This window comes from Procambarus clarkii, chromosome 21, assembly GCF_040958095.1.
Source record: "Procambarus clarkii isolate CNS0578487 chromosome 21, FALCON_Pclarkii_2.0, whole genome shotgun sequence".
Taxonomy (NCBI): Eukaryota; Metazoa; Arthropoda; class Malacostraca; order Decapoda; family Cambaridae; genus Procambarus; species Procambarus clarkii.
The window spans coordinates 46,072,762-46,095,622 of NC_091170.1; the positions used below are offsets into that span (position 1 = coordinate 46,072,762).

At 41.2% G+C, this 22,861-nt stretch overlaps 1 protein-coding gene across 1 annotated transcript in view; it reads right to left on the reverse strand.

Moving 5' to 3' along the window:
• The window catches only part of LOC123760575 (uncharacterized), a 101,859-nt gene extending 80,405 nt beyond the window's left edge, over positions 1-21,454 (reverse strand). The window contains exon 1 of the mRNA XM_045746258.2: positions 21,210-21,454. The gene's annotated coding sequence lies outside the window, so the exon portion shown is untranslated. The remainder of the gene's footprint in view (positions 1-21,209) is intronic.
• Between the last annotated feature and the right edge of the window lie 1,407 nt (positions 21,455-22,861).

Genomic DNA, 22,861 nt, shown 5'->3' on the forward strand with positions numbered 1-22,861 from the left:
CTCCGTCAAGAGCCAGGCTCCCTCAGTCGTCTGCCAGCGCTCAGAGGGGGCGGACGTCGCTCCGTGCTCCTCCCTCTTCACTCTCCTATTTCAGGCCTTCTGCCTTATTAAAACATGTCTAACTTATAAATAAACATTGCTACCGTCGCTGGGCACACGACCAACTACAAGTGATCACTATGAACTGGCGTATATCGTGCTTACCACAGATTAACTGATCGAGGGCGCTTTTCCTCTGACGGCGTCTGGTCAGGGCGCTCCACACAGCCCACGAAAATGCCTCTGAGTAGCTTATTAAACTCTGCTCGTCGACCAGGACTTGATACCACAACGTTCCCAGCTCGGTTCCACAGCTGGCACGTCTACACACTTCTCTTCTCTTCGAGATATATCACTAGGGGTTCCCTTCTGGCGGGAGCTCAAATGGAGCGCGGCTTCCCCCTGCGATGTCTGGCACTCAAGTGAGGTCAAGGTCCTCCGGAAGCGAGCCTCACGCCTCCAGCAAAATGTCCACATCTCCTAGCCAGTCATTTATCTATTTCCTTACTTACTGCCCATAATCTTAAATTGTTTTACATATCCAACCAGCCATTTTTCATATGGGTTATCACCTCAATATTTGCTAGACCTTCTAGTTAGGTCAGGCTTGCTGAATAACTCTCAAGAAGGGAGACTCGTTTCTCCTGCAGGCTGAGATCATAACAAGATGCACAAAATAGAGAACATACTTGATAACCTAACAAACCCAGTTCCAGATATTATCTTCCTTGGAGATTTCAATTTACCGAGTCTAAGATGAAGAATGGCAAACACAAATATCATAGCAGGGAATGACCCGAGAAATAACCAACCACAGCTCAGAGTACTTTTGAGATTCTGTGACAAATTCTCGCTCAATCAACAGATTACAGAACCAACTAGGAACGAAAACACACTAGACTTGTTATTCACAAACAATGATGAACTAATCAGAGACATTACAATCTCAGATACTTCATACTCAGACCATAAGCTCATTGAAGTGCGAACTAGCATAAGTAAAGGTAGTAGGTCTAAGAGACCCAACAAGCGAGAAGGAATATTCAATCAATTCAATTTCAACAATAAGAGGATCGACTGGGAAAAAATAACTGTAGACCTTGCAACCATTCAATGGGAGATGGTGTTAAACGACAAAACTCCCACATAGGGAATAGCTCAACTGACAGCTGAAGCTTACAAGGTCTGCTTGAAGCACGTGCCTGTGAGGAGGGGCAGAAAGAGGACCACTCTAGAAAGAGAACGCAGACAACCGTACAGGAGAAGGAAAAAATAACGGAAATGCTTCGGCAGACACAACTATCACAAGCAAGGAAAATAAGCCTAAGCAGGGAAATCGAAGAAATAGAACAAACGTTGAAGCGATCATATGAGTCTGAGGAAATTGAATTGGAACAGAAAGCTATATAAGAGATAAAGAAAAATCCGAAATATTTTTTCCACATACGCAAAATCAAAATCAAAAACCTCGACCAGTATTGGACCGTTAATTACAAATGAAGGTACGTACACAGAGGACAACAAAGAGATTAGTGAAATTCTAAGAAGCCAGTATGAGGCTATGTTTAGCACACCAATAAACAACATGAAAGTTGATGACCCAGACAGCTTCTTTATGAATGACATTCAAGCTGCAGATAATATAACGGATATTACCACAAACTCGGAAGACTTTGAAAGAGAAATTGACAATATGCCTATGCACTCAGCTCCTGGGCCTGACTCATGGAATTCAATATTCATAAAGAAATGTAAAGTACCGGTAGCGAGAGCACTCAGAGTAATATGGAGAAAGAGCCTGGATACAGGGGAGATACCAGCAGCACTTAAATTTGCAGATATAGCTCCATTGCACAAGGATGGGGGAGTAAAGCCTTGGCAAAAAATTATAGGCCAGTTGCACTAACATCACACATAATAAAAGTGTTTGAAAGAGTAATTAGGAATCAAATTTCTAGTTTTATGGAAAACAATGAATTGCACAACCCAGGACAACATGGGACTCTGTACCTCAAGGTACAGTCCTTGCACCACTACTGTTCCTTATTCTCATATCAGATATAGACAAAAATACATGTCACAGCTTCGTGTCGTTCTTTGCAGATGACACAAAAATCCGCATGAAAATTACCTCTGCTGAAGACATTGAAAAACTACAAGCAGATGTCAACAAAGTTTTCGATTGGGCAGCAGCAAATAACATGATGTTTAACAGTGATAAATTTCAGGTACTCAGGTACGGCAAAAATGAGGATCTGAAACATAATACAGGGTACAAAACACAACTGAATCTTCCCATAGTAGAAAAACAGCATGTCAAGGCTTTGGGAATAATGATGTCCGACGATCTAACGTTTAGGGAGCATAACCAAGCAAATACTGCGTCAGCCAGAAAAATGATAGGATGGATTACGAGAACTTTCAAATCCAGGGATCCCATCACAGTGGTTGTACTCTTCAAGTCACTTGTGTTGTCCCGTCTCGAGTACTGCTCAGTACTCACTTCCCCCTTCAGAGCAGGAGAGATTGCTGAAATAGAGGGAATACAGAGAACATATACGGCACGCATAGACGAGATAAAACACCTAAATTATTGGGATCGTCTCAAAGCTCTCCAAATGTACTCTCTAGAAAGGAGACGAGAGAGATACCAAATAATATACACATGGAAAATACTGGAGGGCCAGGTCCCAAATCTACAGAGTAAGATAACAACGCACTGGAGTGAACGATATGGAAGAAAATGCAAGATTGAACCAGTGAAGAGCAGAGGTGCCATAGGCACAATCAGAGAGCACTGTATAAACATCAGAGGTCCGCGGTTGTTCAACGTCCTCCCAGCGACTATAAGAAATATTGCCGGAACAACCGTGGACATCTTCAAGAGAAAACTGGACTGTTTTCTAAGAGAAGTTCCGGATCAGCCGGGCTGTGGTGGGTATGTGGCCCTGCGGGCTGCTCCAAGCAACAGCCTGGTGGACCAAACTCTCTAAAGTCGAGCCTGGCCCCGGGCTGGGCTTGGGGAGTAGAACTCCCAGAACCCCATCAAGCAGGTCATGAATCGTGTGACCAGGCGGGAACAAACAGGACGAGTCTTCCCCTATCGCCCCATGAATGGGACGAACCGCAAAAGGGCCAACACACCTTACGAGAACCTGAGCAGCAGACAGGGTGATCCCCACGCCGACCAGAACCAGACGGATCTGAAGTCTGCGCCTGCCCTGAATCTGGCACAACTAGCCTATCACGACGAATGGAACCCCGAGCCCTGGCATGACCCTTCCGGGAAGACCCCTCACGAGCCTCCCACGAGCACTAATAAGTCAGACATAGGTCGACAATTAACCAAAGCCGCCTGCTGGTACTGCACCACCACAGACTCTGCAAACAGCAAAGGACAAACAGGCGAAGATAAGCAAAGAGCCAGGGCCCATGCGGATTCCAAGGAAAAAGCAAGCACCGCCTGCTGACACGCAAGGTGAGAAGCATAGACCCACGTAACCACATCACGCAGGAGTGGCGCAAAGAGCTTCAACAAAGCAGACGACGCCTGCACCGCAGAGGCCAGTGCCCCAGACCTAGCAGTGGCCCCAAGCACTCCCACATCCAACTCAAGCCAATCCCAGGACAGCTCAAGGAGGGAAAAGAAACGCAAGGCCGAAGCAAGTAAATCCTCCACAACCAAGGCAGCTAAAAGGGAAGGAAGCTGCACACGAAGCTGCACAACACCAACATCCAGCGGAAGGGCAGGGGTGAACAAACAAGCATTGAGGTGCTCGAAGTCACCCCCCCCCCCCCTCCAGGAAAACCTGAAACGTTGTCTGAGTCTCCTGCCAGTGAAGCGTGTGGTATCGACAGAACGTGTGCCAAGCCTCCAATGAAAAAGAGGACAGTCTGCCAACCAGAACAGTCTGCCAACCAAGACAGTCTGCCAACCAGGACAGTCTGCCAACCAGGACAACTCCGGAACTTCATAACGAACCCAGTATGGACTGGATAAACCGTACACAAAGGAACGTGGATCTATCACCAAAGCATAATCCGGGTCGCACAAGAGGTAAGACTCAAGGGCTTCTCGCACTTCAGAAGACGAAATGTGGGAAGTTGAAAACCTCCGGAAAGACGGAACCGAGGAACCCGCAGGATCATGGAACCGTACCCAGGGAGGGGTAGACACCAAATTCAATTCGTACACAGAGGGAGTGAGAGAGAACCCCCTCTCCTTGTAACACTAAGCCTTTATCTAAGGGCAGAAAAACCCAGGCGGGGCCCAATGGAGCCCAAGGCCCCTAAGTCAACCCCTCCCCAGCCCCGGGAATCTCTCCCTGAGGACCCGGGGCCGAGCTGGCCTCCAACAACACCCCTCCCCCCCCGCTCTTCTGAAGAAAAAGTGAGAGCCGCCGAAAAATCAGGAATGAAGGGGGCCCACTGGCTAGACCCAGAAGCTCCGGTTGAAGGACCAGGCTCGAATGCCTCTGTCGCAACCCCAGAAGGGGACACCCCCGAGGCCGCCCGAATCTCAACACCAACTAGACCCTGTCTCGACTCCGAAAAATTTAGAAGCTTCGGAGCCGGAAGCAACGAATCTCGGGGCAATCTCGGGGCCGCAACCAACCTAGCGCGTTGCAGCAACCTAAATCTAACATTCAATGCCATAGCTGCCTGCACCCGCATATCATTATCAGTGGCTTGGATGAACTGGAGCACGTACAGAAAACACACGTCACACGACTCCGGGTCAAAAAAATCATCGACCCAACAGACAGCATGGCGGAGGCAAAACCAGTGAGGTTCACTCTGAGACATGGGGACAGAGCAACTTGCTTGATACCTGCTTGATGGGGTTCTGGGAGTTCTTTTACTCCCCAAGCCCGGCCCAAGGCCAGGCTTGACTTGTGAAAGTTTGGTCCACTAGGCTGTTGCTTGGAGCGACCTGCAGGTCCACATATCCACCACAGCCTGGTTGGTCTGGCACTCCTTGGAGGAAACTATCTAGTTTTCTCTTGAAGATGTCCATGGTTGTTCTGGCAATATTCTGGTTGCCAAAACATATTCTGGTTCTGGTCGCTCTCAGTACACCAGGTACAGATAAATTTTCGCTTCCTGTTTCTTCATTCTGTGTGCTTGCAAATAACGCACTCACGTACACCTTTAGCGTACTTGTAGGTTGTATGTAGCCAAGCTTGTAAAGCATAAGGTAGTATTGAAAAGATTATAGGAAAAGATCAATTTGTAAGGTAGTCTTGAAAAGATCGCTTTGTATGGTGCCACACAGAAAAAAATTCAGCTTACCTCAAGAGTGTCCTTCAGTCAGAAAGAGATTCAGCTAGCCTCAAAGAGTGTCCGTCAGTTAGGAAGAGATTCAGGTATTCTTGAAAATATCTATGGAAAACACCACCATGGAAGCCGCTATCACTGTTCATCTATGCTATTTGTATCAGATGCATCATCACTGAATGCAGAAAATGATTCATCTATGTATCACCTAAATAAATTGTAGATAGCATAGGATTGCAAGGATGACGCTCAGAGCTACAACTGGATACGCTCGCTGTGTCATCCTCATAGGTGCTGTATAATTTGCATCCGACCTTTGTGTTAGGTCCTTATTGCGCCTAGCTTTACCAATATTATGACCCTTATGTTCTTCAAACAATAAGGTTTAAATTTCACCGACAGAGCGCTATCTTTCAACACCGCTTCGAACAAGTGTTTGGGAGCCAGAGGCGCGTGCGCCACCCATGGTTGCTCATTCAGTACTAACCCAGCCAGCAGCCCTAGGGTATTCTGGGATTTTTTTCCAAGATGGCTGCCTCTCACTGGAGGTCCTAAGAGTCCATTTCATACACAACCAACCTCATATACATTTAGAATTGGTACCGAAAAATCAAAAAGTTTTCTCGGTTGGCACAGTTTCCCGCAGTTAGGTGGTTAAATCACTTCTATTGCGTGTTGGAGTGTGAAATTTGACATACCAGGACAACTTTTGGTGTAGAATAATGCAGTGTAATCGAAAAAGCAGTATGGGTGGCCATTCAGCTATCCATCCATGCTAAAATCACAGCCAAATTTTGTCGTGAGAAATTTGGACCCCAATTTGGAGACCACTTACTCATCAGCAAAAGGTCTAAATGCCATGATCTTTTGCAACGATGTATAACAAGCACAATATTATGCAGTGATGCAATAGCAACTCTGTTGTATCCATATGTCCAGAGGTGGCCCACTTGAAAGTTGGCCAAAAAAAATTTATGTGCAAAACTTGCAAACTTTCAAGGCAAAATATCTCAATATGCATCATTCCCAATTTGGTTTTGAATGACATCATTGGATAGAGCAGATTTTTCTGTACAAGAGTAACTTTTATTTAGGTTGGGAATTCCTAGTTCAGCCAGAGGACTCTGAAAATGACATACCTTGATGCAATATCAAAAAAATTAAATTATGATTCTCCATCTTCTTTGTGCACTGATCATGACTTTTTATCTTTCCATTCTTTCCGGGATACATTCGACTAAATTCTTCACCCTCAAAAAACTGTACTACCCTTTCCTTCACTTCCTCAGGAACTGACTTGCTCTGCATTTTTTTAGGAAGTGCTAGTATCCCCTGTTCTTCTTTCAGCTTTCTAGCTTTGTGAACCATGTATTCTGAAGCTTTGAATTGCTCCACTGTCTTTTTGATAGACCAGCTTTGTGGTATGAGGGTTAGGATTTGTATTTTTTCTTGGCGCTTTGCTACATGGAATTTTAGCTTCATTTTTTTCAATGAGTTTATTGAAGTCTTGGAAATTTGTGCATTGTTGGCTAGAGTTTGGTACCAACAGGTTTTGGCAATCAATATTTCCAATTGCAGCAATCTGCTCGGCAATTATTTCCTGTGTTTGGCTAATCTTACGCTTTGCATAACCATGCTTATCCCTTGCACTAACTCGTTGATATTTAATAAGCGAGATGCCTAATACTGATAAACTTGTGTTTACACTTACACAGATTTCCATATTATCAGCAGGGCCATCACATTCTCTAGAGCTGGACTCACTTACCTGCTTACTGTCTTCATCATGCAGTAGCTTTCTGCATGATGTGCACAACCTTTGGCCAGGCTTAATACTGACTTTCAGCATATCTGACATTTTCTCTGCAGTAGCTACTGTGATTGGTCGCAAATCTTTTCGCTTTACATGGCATTTCTTCTTGAAGGGATTGCAGCAAAAATTCAAATTTCGTCAACAGCAAAGCTTCATGATGGAGGCATACTTGAGATTCTCCATCCAAGTTCAGTTCACTTCTGTTATGATAATGTTACTCGTTATGGGAAGGTGGTATTGAGAGGGCCTAAGGGAAAACCTAGGAGTTCCTAAAATCAATGGAGATCAGATAGGCCTTACCCCCAATAATAACATAAAACAATATTAAATTAGTGGCTTAAAGTAAATATGTCAGTCTAGGAACTTAGCGCATTGCAGCAACCTAAATCAGTGGCAGTGGCAGCCAGTGGCGGGCTGCCACTGCCACTCAGCATACCAACTTAGTGGTTCGTTATGGTGAACACGAATGTAGATACTTATATATAACATCTGTATATAGTGAATAAAAAGCAAAAACAGTATTGTGGGAGGAGAATGTGGGTGAGTCAGGTGACTTGAGAGAGGGAGTAAGTAGCAGCCAGTGGCGGGCTGCCACTGCCACTCGGCATGCCAACTTAGTGGTTCGTTATGGTGAACATGAATGTAGATACTTATAAAGTCTGTATATAGTGAATAAAAGCAAAAACAGTATGGTGGGAGGAGAATGTGGGCGAGTGAGGTGTTGCGGGAGTGAGTGGCAGCGAGTGGCTGGATGATGTGTGGCGGTCATTCCTCGTTACTTTTTGACTCATAATACCACTTAGTGGTTCGTTATGGTGAACAAAACATGCAGATACTTATATATAACCTGTGTATATAGTGTAATAACTGACAAAGTATTTGTTCACTGTTTGATGAACATAATTGAATCAACAATATGGACACCATATTTTTGAGTACAGCGATGATTCACTCATTTTATTATATATATATATATATATATATATATATATATATATATATATATATATATATATACATATATATATATATATATATATATATATATATATATATCACACTACACACAATTGAATAATATTACAGCAAAAAAACTACGAAAAATCAGAGACATTGAAATAATTAGGTAATTATCTCCTTGTGGCAACTCCGGCCTGACAGCTGGCGAGCAACAGACCGTCTGGGACGCACGCTGAGTCAGTGCCTATTTTTTGCCAGACTTCCCCACCCAATAGCAGGCAATATATGCCACTTGCGATTTTTTTCCCATGATCAGTGAACACAAATTAATAGGTTTAGAAGAATTTTTTTTTTTTTGTATGCGCCTGTGGTTGACACATGCTAAATAGCCAGGTGCCATTCAAAGGTTAATATTAATATTGCTTTCTTTTTATTTGTGTATTTATTGCAAGTAAATACACAAATAAGTAAAGTGCAATGTTTGACCTGTTGACATGATACTACAAAGATGTAAAGATAAATATAGAACAGGAACCTAAATTAGCACTGATTGTTTAATAATAATTCTGAAAACCACCCAAAAATGTTCTACCCAATGAAGCTTAAAAATTTTCCAATCAGCTTGGATATCAATTTGCTAGCAGTCATGATCAGTGCACAAAGAAGATGGAGAATCATAATTTGATTTTATCAATATCGCACCAAGGTATGTCATCTTCAGAGTACTCTGGCTGAACTAGGAATTCAGATCCCAACCTAAATAAAAGTTACTCTTATACAGAAAAATCTGCTCTATCCAATGGTGTCATTCAAAACCAAATTGGGAATGACGCATATTGAGATATTTTGCCTTGAAAGTTGGCAAGTTTTGCTAAAAAAAATTTGGGGGCCAACTTTCAAGTGGGCCATCTCTGGACGTATGGATACAACAGAGTCGCTATTGCATCACTGCATAATATTGTGCTTGTTATACATCTTTGCAAAAGATCATGGCGTTTAGACGTTTTGGTAATGAGTAAGTGGTCTCCAAATTGGGGTCCAAATTTCTCCCAACAAAATTTGGCTGTGATTTTAGCATGGATTGGTAGCTGAATGGCCACCCAAACTACTTTTTTGATTACACTGCTGTATTCCACACCAATACATGGTATGTATTGGTGTGGAATGCCAATGGTATGCCAAATTTCACACCTCTCTGCCCGGTAAACACACACCGAAACTACGACGTTGGTACAACGTTCGAACAAGTTTTAACACTTCCTAACCAGTTATAACAACCAATATAGCAAGTTGTAACAACGTTCTAATACGTCATAAACACGTTAAGCCAAGATGTAACAACTTTATTACAAGTTGTAACAAGCGGAAAATAGAGACAGTTTCGGTTTGTGTTTCCAGGGTGGGCACTAGACGTGATTTAATAAACAGTCAAAATTGGCCCTTTTTACGATACGTACACATTAACGGGACAAGAGCCCATTAATCATAGACCTATTATTTCAGAACCAAAGCAGATTGAGCTCTAATATTTTGCACAATTTCATTTGGGATCTAGGGCTACTTTATTTCAAAATTTCATTAGATTTAGAAAGGGTCGAGTGGGCGGCCTTTGGTGAATTCACATGGAATGACCCAATAGACAAATATCTTTTTGATATCCAAGTGTGTGCAACTTTAGAAAAAAATGCTCTGCAAATAAAAGGTCCTAAACTGTGGAATAACCTCCCTAAATTGTACTGTACTTTACTGTATTAATTGTAAATAAATATTGTACTGTACTTGTCTTGTCCAGTTTAAAAGAGAAACTAAGAAATACCTTATTAACTTTATGTAACCAATTTTCCTAACCTTTTCTCATTCCACAAGTTAACGTATGTTTTACTATTATTGTGAACATTATTTAAATATGTATTAACATTACTTAATTATTAATTATAAATTATTTCATATTTGCTGTTACTAAATCCTACTGTTCCTATATACTATAAAGCTGTTTATTATTTTTCTTATTCTCATCTAATTTTAAAAAAAATTTAACTTCATATGTACTATTAAAGAAGTTAAAGAAGCTGTTGTTTGTCCCTTGCTTAACTGTCACTAATTATCAATTTTTTTAACAATTTAATTACGTTCCCATATCTCTGACTTTTAAGTGCCTATACCCTAATAACACCTGTAAATTTTATCATGCTTCTTTTCATGTTATGCGCTTCCTAAAAGCTGCAAATCATTTGCTTGTCTTGTCTTGAACAATTTTTGTTAGCATACTTCTTATTAGTATTAAGTGTGCACGTCATTAAACCTTTAAACAACCTAACTTTAACCTTAATTTATGCCTGAAACTTACACAGCTTATTTTTATTAATATAAACACACACACACAAGTTTTTACTTTCTTGTAAAGCCACTAGCAAGTTAAGCCTTTCGGGCAGATCCTTAATCGTAATTTTTTCCCGGAATACGACCCACCAAATCGTTTAACAACCAGGTACCCATTCACTGCTGAGTGAACAGAGGCTACAGTTAAGGACTGAAAACTGTACTGTACTTGTTGGGATGTTGGGAGTCAATTCTCCCCAGCCAAGATACAAACCCAGGCCAAAGCAAATTAGTGGCTTTATGCAAAGTACTTGTCTTACATATATAGGACAAGTACTTTCTTTTCTTCCAAGAAAGAGCGTTGGAAATGAATGGTTGTCGAGGGCACTTGGTGTCAATTGCCGGCTGGAAAGATATTGCAAATCAAATGCAATATTTTTCATCGACAACTGGGAACACTTCTATGGAAGAAGTGAAATGTATGCTCATGATGGGGTGCATCCATCAAGGGCTGGGGTTGTTGCTGTTGCAAACCTGTTGGAACCAGTGGTTAGAGGCAGTGTTTGGGTTTAAACTGTTAGTAGATAGTGGTATGGGAATTGATAGGGAGGAAGGAGGTAATAAAAGTACAGTATGTGTTTGTTGGAGAAACAAATTGGCAAAATGGTCAGGGAAAGAGAAGGGCCTCAAAATAACAATTCACTTAGGGTATATTACACTAACAGTAGAAGTCTAAGAAACAAAATAAACGAGTTAAATGCTCTTGTCTGTTCAGAAAAAATAGATATTATTGCACTTACCGAAATGTGGATGAATGTAGAAAATAGAAAACTACTAGCTGAATATCAAATAAATGGATTTAAACTATTTCACACAGATACAGGGGTACCTCAGTTTAAGAGTTTAATCCGTTCCTGAAGACGGCTCGTATTCCGAAAACTCGTATTCCGAAGCTAATTTCCCCATAAGAAATAATGGGAAATGAATTAATCCATTCCTGACTACCCAAAAACCCCACATCAAACTAAATTTTTATACCTAATTCATCTAAATAAACCTACAAAACTATGTTCAAGTTATTACTTACCTTGCTGTTGAATGCTGTAGGCGTATGGAAGATGGTGAGGAGGGGGGGAGGAGGAGAGGAGTTACTGTTTGGAAGGGGAGTCCCCTTCCATTATCACATTAGGCAGTGAGGACTTCACTGGTGAGCACACTCTGGCACATTTTGCCTGCATACCACTAGGACTTGTTTGTCTTACTAAGAATCTGTCTAAAGACAATTGTTTTTCCCTACATTTTAACACTTGTCTGTAGTAAGACATCACATTGTCATTTAAAAGGTCAATGCAACGGCCTGCTACAGCTTTATCGGGGTGAGATTTTTCAACAGAACTTTGCAGTTCTTCCTATACTTCACACATTTTCTTAATCAAGAGAATTCTTAATCAATACAATTCTTAATCAATTTTCTTAATCAATACAAAATTAGCAGTGCTGTGCGCTCATGCTGCGAGCGCCAGCCTTGGTTGCTCACTCACTACTGAGGCTCTGACACCCGGCAATGTGGACCATGATTTTCTTTTAAGATGACGCCTGTTTACAAGACCCCTGAGGAAGCTGATGTGAACCCCATGTAGCCGCGGGAGTTTTGAATGGAACATGAAAAATAAAAACACCTGGGGGCGCGTTGAGCACCCTAAGCCTGGGCCTGCAGGCGCGTTGCGCAGTTAAAGGGTTAAGAACATCGGGAACAGTGATCATAAAGAAATCAGATTTAGCATAGAATGGAATAGATCTGTAGGAGAAAATTCTGTTAAAGTGCCTGATTTTCGAAAAGCTGATTTCAACAGCCTAAGAAATTTTTAGGGTCAAATAGATTGGAATGTCTTGGGTATGGGGGTGTGGGCTAGACGTGAACCCAGCGACAGGTGACATAAAAGGGGATTTCGATGTGGATTTAAAATATAACCTATTTAAAAATATTCTAAGCAAAGCCCAGGAACGTAATATACCATATAAATTGAATGGATCGAACACTAATGATCCAAAGTGGATAACAAAGGATCTGAAGAACCTTATAGGTAAAAAGAGAGCATGGTACAAAAGGATTAAGAATGGGAAAGTCAGTTTAGAACAGGAATTCGCGCAACTGGTTAGAAATATTAAAAACGAGATAAGGAAAGCAAAAAGAAACTATGAAGTTCGCATAGCAGGACAAGCGAAGACAAATCCTAAAGGGTTTTTTTCAGTTATATCGAACTAAGACTAGGGAAAGGATTGGTCCATTAAAAACTGAGACAGGTCAAATAACGGATAATGACGAGGAGATGAGTAGTAATTTTAATATTTTATATCTGTATTTACTAAAGGGGAACTTAACACTTTCGCGCTCTCGGCGCTCAAAAAAAATCAATACCCTAGATGCTTTCGGCACTTCACGCCCCTACGCGTAAGACCGAAAAAGTGTACACTCTTTTGACTGTCCTGACAATAATTGAAGGCGCACGTATTTAAATTTGGTATCACTGTGTTCGCAATGAAATTGTCTATAAGAGCATACCTATAAAATGCCGCCCAAGCATAAGGAGTATCAACACCAAATAAAAAACTATGCAGATCACTCGCCGAGAGCGCCAAACAGCAACAAAATGTTTCCACTCTCTTAATGGTTGCGAAGCCTACAGTTGTCCTACATCGCTAATTTTGGTATCATTGGAATCGCAATAAAATTCTCTACACGGACATATGCATATGAATGTTTAATATAGGTAATTGCCCACCCGCAAGAGTGTGGGAAGTGGAGAGTAGTTAGCCGCGAGCGCACTGGCGAAAACACAGGGGGGAAATCATGCTTGGAAAGTTTATACATTTATACGTTTCCTGACCCTACTTTTCTATGTACGTATTTCTTTTTTATACCAATGTGTTCGCAATAAAATTTTCTATAAGATGAAATGTATAACATTTGTACAAAGCATGTGTAAGAGAAGCGCCAAATATAGAACCACGTCGCTCAGTATGCGTTCACGGCAGAAACGAACGCATTGTTTTCGTTCGTTTGATGTTTGTCATGTTTATACTTGTTGAAACATTTTATAATTTGTATGACAGTGATCGCAGTAAAATTCCCTACACAGACATATACATAACACATACAAATATTTCCCACGTGTTGGATATATCAACGGCTAAAGGGAACCCACTGCCACACGACCGCCACACCCAGAGCCACACCCGCCACACCCCCAAACATACTTTGTGTTTTGTTTTTTTTACTCATAGAAGTTTATGTGATATAATATTCATTCTGGTACCAAAAAAATTCGCAAATAAATTCTCTACAAAACGTATATAACTTCTTATAGATGATAAAAAATTCCAAATAGGTGTACTTACCCTGTCTATGTTGATTGAAGATCAACAGTTGAGCATTTTTTCTTCACTCCACCATCTTCAGGCTTCTGATCCTGAAGTTGCTCATCTGATATTTCTTAGGTGGAGTGAAGCTGTTGCCGGTGGTTATTTTTTCTCCACCCAAAATATCTTTCTTCGGTGGTACCTTGTGTAGCAAGGCGCAGCGCACAGTGCCACATCACAAGTTTTACATCCATATATCACGTCCCTCCTTTTGCCAGACTTGTAACAAACACGGCATCTTTTTTTTTTAGCCAAGTGCACGAGTTCATGCGTCAACTTGTAGTTGAGACGTTGTTCTGAATCTATAATTCTTGTATTTTTTGGATTCACTGGAAGAATATTGTCTTCTACAGGAACCACCAAACTTGTAGTAGAATCTTCTATGAAATCAGAAACATCAAGTGGTTCTATGTCCTCAATGTCCATTTCAGAATTTGTGGTTGATGAGTGGGCTTTAGGTGTTGAGGTGAACAGAGGACGCCTAGCACCAGATGGCCCGGGTGTTGAAACTGCCGCGTCAGCAGGAGGAGCTGCGCTGGCATCTATGTCGAGAACATGTGGTATACTTGTTGTTGTTGGCCATTCCTTGCTGTTCCACGCCAATAAGGCTTTTATTCCTACTGCGTGAAACTCTAATAGTGTTAGTTTTTTTGTATCTGTTGAGTAGTGGTTATACAATGCGTATGCATTGTGCATGGCCATTTGCAGAAAATAGAAAGTGATCTTCTTGGTCCATTTGTGGGTTTTTCTTGCAAACTCATAATATTTGACCATTTGATCAAAATGATCAACACCTTTCATGAACTTATTGTAATCCACTATGGCCTTCTTGGGTTTGTTCATTTTCACAATTTCTACTCCAGTTCTCCCGTCACCTTTACGAACGCGTTTCCTGCGCTGTGCTTGAGTAGTGTCGGCATTGTGGATATTGGTGATGACAGAGACGGGGCGCTTATCCTTCCAAACTATAACAAAGGTGTTATCCTTACGCATGTATACGGTCGTGTCGGTTGCCATTTTACCCTTTACAACTTGTTGCAGATCCTTGGGGGCGCCACGTTGTAGTCTAAGTGTGCCACATGTGTAAACATGTGGAAGAACTTAGAAATGTGTTGGAACCGAGCAGACGACATAAACAAGTTGAAGAATCGACAATGCCACATCTGATTCGTCTGCCAGTACATCCTCATTGTAGGCATCTTCACTATGCCCATCAGTATGCACAGGGCCAAATATCGGGCCATTTCTTTCACCGACACTGGTTTCCACGTTTTTCTTGCTGACTCAGCCATGAGATGTATGACGTGTGTGGAATGCAAATTTGTTTCATACTCTTAAGTATTCAACCACTGCTCTAGTGAAAAATAATTGTAAAAACTGCAATGGAGTAGCAGGTAGTGGAATTGTTAGGCCAGGGGTTGCAGTAAAGTTATCAACGATGGGAGGAGTATTGCTACGATTCCACTCATCACCCAGCCTAGCCCTCTTTGGTACCGGACACGTGCGGTCACCGCGTGGCGGGGCTGGGGCTTCTTCATCACTCTCATCCTCACTTTCACTCGAAATATCTTCATCACTTGAGGAAACCTCATAAAGAACATCATTTTCCGGTTCGTCAGCCTCCAAATCATCATCAGAAGACCCTGAAAAGGCTTCAACAACGTCGGGAATCTTGGATGGAGTGAGATTGACCCCACGATACAGATCGAAAATCCTGGCGATCTCTTCTGCTTTCCTAGATTTCCTACCTTTGTTTTGCGTTCCACTGCTTGTTCCTGGTGCAGCATCCATGTTGAAGGTATTGAATGGGTTTTAGGTACACGAGAACGGAAACGGAACGGAAATAAATGCGTAAAACGGGTCACGTTTGCCGCGAGAGGGGAGCACAGTGTGGGCACTTGGCGTGTCAACAAAACAATGGGCCGACCACGTGACTGGGTAGGCCGAGATGCCATGTGTTCGGTGAGGGAGAACGGGAATTTCATGGAGAACAATCTGAGAGTATCCCCATCCATTTCGGTTAAAAAATGGAATTTATAGAAATATTTTTTCGATTGACGAGAAAAGTAGGCAGTTATGCGGAATCGTAAGAAAAACCAGTGACGAGTTATCTCTAATCGAAAGCGCGAAAGTGTTAACAATATGCCTTCAGCCGAACAAGTCTATGTGGGTGGGGACGAGGACAGGTTGACTTGTTAAGCAGTTACCAGGGAGGATGTAATTAAACAAATAGTTAAACTCAAACCAAACCAATCCCCAGGGCCGGATGAAGTGTTTGCCAGGGTGCTTAAAGAATGCAAAGAGGAGCTTTCTGAGCCACTGTCAACCATATTTAATAAATCAATAGAGTTAGGCAGAGTGCCAGAGTCATGGAAGGTAGCTAATGAGGTACCAATTTTTAAGAAAGGAGATAGATTACTTGCGTCAAACTATCAGCCAATTAGCCTAATGTTTATTGTGGGAAAGTTACTTGAATTGATAATTGCAAATACAATTCGTCTTCATCTTGAAAAACATAAATTAATAAATGAGTCACAACATGGTTTTACAAATGGCCGTTTATGTTTAACAAATTTGCTAATTTTTTATTCCTGCATAGTTGAGGCAGTTGATAGTGGTAAGGATTGTGATATTGTGTACCTTGACTTTAGCAAAGCTTTTGATATAGTGCCACATGAAAGACTGATTAAAAAAATAGAGGCTCATGGTATTGGGGGTGCTATATTAAGTTGGATTAGGGCATGGCTATTCCAAAGGAAACAGAGTTATTATAAATGGGGTTAAGTCAGAGAGGGATAATGTTGTTAGTGGAGTGCCTCAAGGCTCTGTCCTGGGACCTCTTTTGTTTATAATATATATAAATGATTTAGATTCAGGTTTGAGTAGCAACATCTGCAAATTTGCAGATGATACAAAAATCGGTAGGGAAATTAACACGAAAGAAGACTCACAATCACTTCAAGTTGATCTAAATAGGGTTTTGAAATGGTCAAAAGATTGGCAGATGCAGTTTAATGCTGATAAATGTAAAGTTCTGAGGCTAGGTAATGATGATAGAGTTACAAGATACGAGCTAGATGGTGTTGAGATTGCGAAAGGAATCTGGGAGTTATGATTAGTAAGAATTTAAAACAAAAGGATTAATGCATGAATGTTCGTAATAAGACAAATAGGTCACTGGGTTTTATTAATCGAAGCATTAGTAACAAGTCACCTGGTGTGGTTCTTCAGCTATATCTTGCTTTGATTAGGCCCCATTTATGCATTTATGCAGTTCAGTTTTGGTCGCCGTACAATAGAATGGATATAAATTCACTTGAAAGTATCCAGCGTAGGATGACTAAGTTAATTCCCCAAATTAGAAATCTTTCATATGAAGAATGATTAACCAAGCTTAAATTGAATTCACTGGAAAGGCGAAGAATTAGGGGTGACATGATAGAGGTTTACAAGTGGATGAATTGACATAACAAAGGGGATATTAATAGGGTATTAAAAGTACCAACACAAGACAGAACACGAAACAATGGGTATAAATTGGATAAGTTTAGATTTAGGAAAGACTTGGGTAAATACGGGTTCAGTAACAGGGTTGTTGATTTGTGGAACCAATTACCACGTAACGTGGTGGAGGTGGAGTCCCTCGATTGTTTCAAGTGTGGGTTGGACATGTACATGAGTGGGATTGTGTGGTAATTACCTAAGTGTAGTTACAGGATGAGAGCTACGCTCGTGGTGTCCCATCTTCCCAGCACTCTTTGTCATATATTGCTTTGAAACTACTGACGGTCTTGGCCTCCACCACCTTCTCACCTAACTTGTTCCAACAGTCTACCACTCTGTTTGCGAAAGTGAATTTTCTTATATTTCTTCGGCATCTGTGTTTAGCTAGTTTAAATCTATGACCTCTTGTTCTTAAAGTTCCAGGTCTCAGGAAATCTTCCCTATCGATTTTATCAATTCCTGTTACTATTTTGTATGTAGTGATCATATCGCCTCTTTTTCTTCTGTCTTCTAGTTTTGGCATATTTAACACTTTCGCGTTCCACAGACTGACTATCTCGTCACTCATTTTTCTACTGAATGGGTTCCAACGACGCAATACTGAGTCACTCATTAAAATATTTTTAAAAAATTTAAATTTTATCAGATCAATCTGGTAGTGGTTTTAAAATAAGCGCCTTTAGATTGCACACAATTTGATACCAAAAGCAAAGATATAACATGAAACTTGATGTCCAAACACTTGAAATATTATAAATAGGCCTATGGTCCGAATATTAAAATATTTGTTAAAATTCTATTTATTGTCCAATTATCTTGGGACTTACTTTAAAATGTGCGCCTTTTTATTGCGAACAATTTGATACCAAAATGAAAGATGTAACACAAATATTTATGTCAAAACACTGGAAAGATATAAATAAATTTGTGATGATGAGCGTCCAGAATTAAAATATTTGTTAAAAATCCAGTTATTGCTCTATTATTCTGGGACTAGTTTTAAAATAATCGCCTTTTTATTGCGAACAATTTGATACCAAAATGAGCGACGTAGCACGAAATTTGATGTTATCCAATTGAACGAGTTGAACATTAGGTTGCAATGTACAAAATGGTGCTCGTTCACGGGTAACTTTAGGCTTTTCTGCGGGGTGGCACTCCAGCCTTTTGTACATTTTATTCATACACATCTGTAGGGAATTTAATTGCGAACACAATGATACCAAAACGAGCGACGTAGCACGAGAATTAGGGTAAAAAAATGGAACGAGAATGCACATGTTACTGATTTTGTGCGTTTTTGCCGACTTTACGCTTTGCTGTTGGGAGTCACGCTAGGCTTTTGGACATTATATTTATACACACCTGTAGAGAATTTAATTGCGAACACAATGATACCAAAACGAGCGACGTAGCACGAGAATTAAGGTGAGAAAGCTGGAACGAGTATACACATTTGGGAGTCACCGCGCGCTAACCCGCACGGAGGGGCTACCTACCCCCTGTCAACCGCGAGTTTCCACGGAGCGCGAAAGTGTTAATGCCTCTAACCTCTCCTCGTAGCTCTTGCCCTTCAGTTCTGGGAGCCACTTAGTAGCATGTCTTTGCACCTTTTCCAGTTTGTTGATGGGCTTCTTAAGATATGGGCACCACACAACCGCTGCATTAGCTTTGGCCTAACAAAAGTCGTGAACAATTTCTTTAGTATATCGCCATCCATGTATTTAAAAGCAATTCTGAAGTTAGAAAGCATGGCATAGGCTCCTCGCACAACATTCTTTATGTGGTCCTCAGGTGATAGTTTTCTATCTAGAACCACTCCTAGATCTCTTTCTTTATCAGAATTCTTTAAAGATTTCTCACATAATATATAGGTTGCGTGGGGTCTATGGTCTCCTATTCCACATTCCATAACGTACGTACGTATGTGCGCGCGTGCGTGCGTGTGTGTGTGTGTGTGTGTGTGTGTGTGTGTGTGTGTGTGTGTGTGTGTGTGTACTCGCCTATTTGTACTTGCCTATTTGTGCTTGCGGGGGTTGAGCTTTGGCTCTTTGGTCCCGCCTCTCAACTGTCAATCAACTGGTGTACAGATTCCTGAGCCTACTGGGCTCCATCATATCTACATTTGAAACTGTGTATGGAGTCAGCCTCCACCACATCACTGCCTAATGCATTCCATCCGTTAACTACTCTGACACTGAAAAAGTTCCTTCTAACGTCTCTGTGGCTCATGTGGGTACTCAGTTTCCACCTGTGTCCCCTTGTTCGCATCCCACCAGTGTTGAATAGTTTATCCTTGTTTACCTTGTCGATTCCTCTGAGGATTTTGTAGGTTGTGATCATGTCTCCCCTTACTCTTCTGTCTTCCAGTGTCGTAAGGTGCATTTCCCGCAGCCTTTCCTTGTAATTCATGCCTCTTAGTTCTTGGACTAGTCTAGTGGCATACCTTTGGACTTTTTCCAGCTTTATCTTGTGCTTGGCACGGTACGGGCTTCATGCTGGGGCCGCATACTCCAGGATTGGTCTTACACATATGGTGTACAAGATTCTGAATGATTCCTTACACAGGTTCCTGAACGCTGTTCTGATGTTAGCCAGCCTCGTTATCCAGCTTTAGATGGATATGTGCATATAAGGGCCAATTGAAGAACAATATTGCCAGTACAATACGCGAAAGTATGAACAAAAAAAAAATATACAAAATAATACAACTTTTTGTACTTACCACCTCAGTGTTGTGTGTTGAACATGACATAGGCATATAGGGAAGACATAGGCGCACATTTTAAAACCAGTCCCCAAAAAAATCAGATAAAAACCTGATTTTTGGTGATTATTTTAGTGGACGACGCAGCATTGCGTCGTCCCCAAGATTACCGACAGTAAACTGACGACGCAGCATTGCGTCATGCCGGACGAAAGTGTCAAGTACTTCATCTCCTATTCTGTATCCTGTGTCTGGCCTCCTGTTTCCACTGCCTAGTTTCATTACTTTGCATTTACTCTCAGGTTGAACTTCAACAGCCATTTGTTGAACCATTCATTCAGTCTGTCTAGGTCATCTTGTAGCCTCCTACTATCGTCCTCAGTTTCAATCCTCCTCATAATTTTTGCATCATCAGCAAACATTGAGAGAAACGATTCTATACCCTCTGGGAGATCATTTACATATATCAAAAACAGTATAGGTCCAAGGACTGACCCCTGCGGGACTCCACGCGTAACGTCTCGCCAATCTGAGACCTCACCCCTCACACAGACTCCTTGTCTCCTGTTGCTTAGGTACTCCTTTATCCAATGGAGTACCTTCCCTTTCACTCCAGCCTGCATCTCCAGCTTTTTCACTAGCCTCTTGTGTGGCACTGTATCAAAGGCTTTCTGACAATCCAAAAATATGCAGTCTGCCCACCCTTCTCTTTCTTGCTTTATTTTTGTTGCCTGGTCGTAGAATTCAAGTAACCCTGTGAGGCAGGACCTGCCCTCCCTGAACCCATGTTGATGCTGTGTTACAAAGTTCTTTCGCTCCAGGTGCTCCACTAGCTTTCTTCGCACAATCTTCTACATCAGCTTGCATGGTATGCAGGTTAGGGACACTGGCCTGTAATTCAGTGCCTCGTGTCTATCCCTATCTTGTATGTGTGTGTGTGTGTGTGTGTGTAATTAGCTAAGTAATTACCTAAGATAGTTAGATATAGGAGCTATAGATATATAGATGGTTATAGATAGGAGCTGCCTCGTATGGGCCAATAGGCCTTTTGCAGTTACCTTTATTCCTATGTTCTTATGTATCTGCCACTGTTCATGTATCATTTGAATAAATAAGTTATTACTATTATTATTATTATTATTATTATTATTATTAAAGAACAGAATGTACCTGTGATTTGCAAGTGGTCGTTTCTTGCTTAGCCGCTTTCCTCATCAGTTTCTTCTTTATTGATAGTGTGTATTGGGTCTCCTCGCCCCCTGATGATAGTGCAAAATGTCATCTTCCATATACTGTAACGGGATGTGTTGGAGAAGATGTTGGTGATGGATAGTTCAATTTGATTTGTGGCGACGACAACTAGTTGGACGAATTTGTTGTTGTGATGCTAGCAACGGTCGGTTGTGCTTCTATTTCAGCACTCTCGTTTTCTTTGTTGGACAGCTGTATATGACATAGATTAGGGTTGGGGTGGGGGTAGAAATAGCTTAATCTACTCTATCTTGTTGAGATGTATTTCTTTCTTATCTCAACAAACATACCTGAACTTGAACTTGAACATAGATTTGATTAGATTAGATTAGATTAGATTAGATTAGATTTTTAATTCAGGTAAAGGTACAGACATTGAAGAGGAGTTACAAACATACTGTTGGAATTTAAAGATAGAGCTAGTACATACAATACCTGAAGCCACTAGTACGCATAGCGTTTCGGGCAAGGTGAGGAGAGAAAAAAACACTTAGACTAAAACTTAATAGTAATTGAGCTTAAAGTATAAATTGTGTTGAAAAAAAGGGAGGAGGAACATGGCAGAAAATAGCGATTATACAAGTTGGTCAACAAATAGCATTGTTTAAAATAGTAAGAAATGGGTTGTAACGTACGATTATGTTACGTTGTTGAGTAGATTTCATACACAGTATTTAGTGGGTTTTTGTATTTATTTAATAGTCTTGGATAAAGTAGTGTCGTAGATGTCGAGACGGAGCTTGGAGCAGAGCAGAGAGCTGAGTGAGGCCAGAATCGTGGAGCTCTATCAGGGAGAGCGTTGTAGCTCCATGCGGTCCTAGTCTGCTGTCTGTTCTGTGTCGAAGCAGTAAGTTCTGTGTTCTGTTCTGTCTGCTGTCTGTTCTGTGTTCAGTGTCGAAGCTGTTCTGTGTCGAAGCAGATTAGCAGTACGCTAATCTCCACAATCACCAAGCCCACCCGAGTCACTCAAACATCTGCCACTACCTTGGATCACTTATGGACTAATATAACAGCTCCCCTTACATCTGGGGTAATCTATGATAGAACAACTGACCACTATCCTACCTTCCTCATAGCAAACATGGATACAGTCCCTCCAGAAAGCAAGAAACTCTCATTCAGGCTACACAGTGAATCAGCTTTAGGCAATCTCTCTAATGCACTTCACAATATTACCTGGGAATGTGAATTCAATAACACAAAGGATATAAACTCATTAACTAACCTCTTTCTCTCCAAAACTCTAAGTATCTACAACACTCACTGTCTTCTCCTTACCAAACAAGTAACTGACAAAAGAAAAACCAATCCGTGACTCACAAGCGGCATAATCAAATCAATCAACAAAAAACATGAATATGAAAAGAAATTTAGGATTGGCCTAGTTACAAAGGAAGTAGTTAAATGGTACTCATCAGTGCTTACCAGTATCATAAGAAAAGTCAAACTTTCATATTATGAGACTAGATTCAAAGAAGCAAAAGGCAATATGAAAATCACATGGAATACCATCTCTAATATCCTAGGAACAAAACAACACTCCTACAACCAGATAACACTCTCTAAGGATG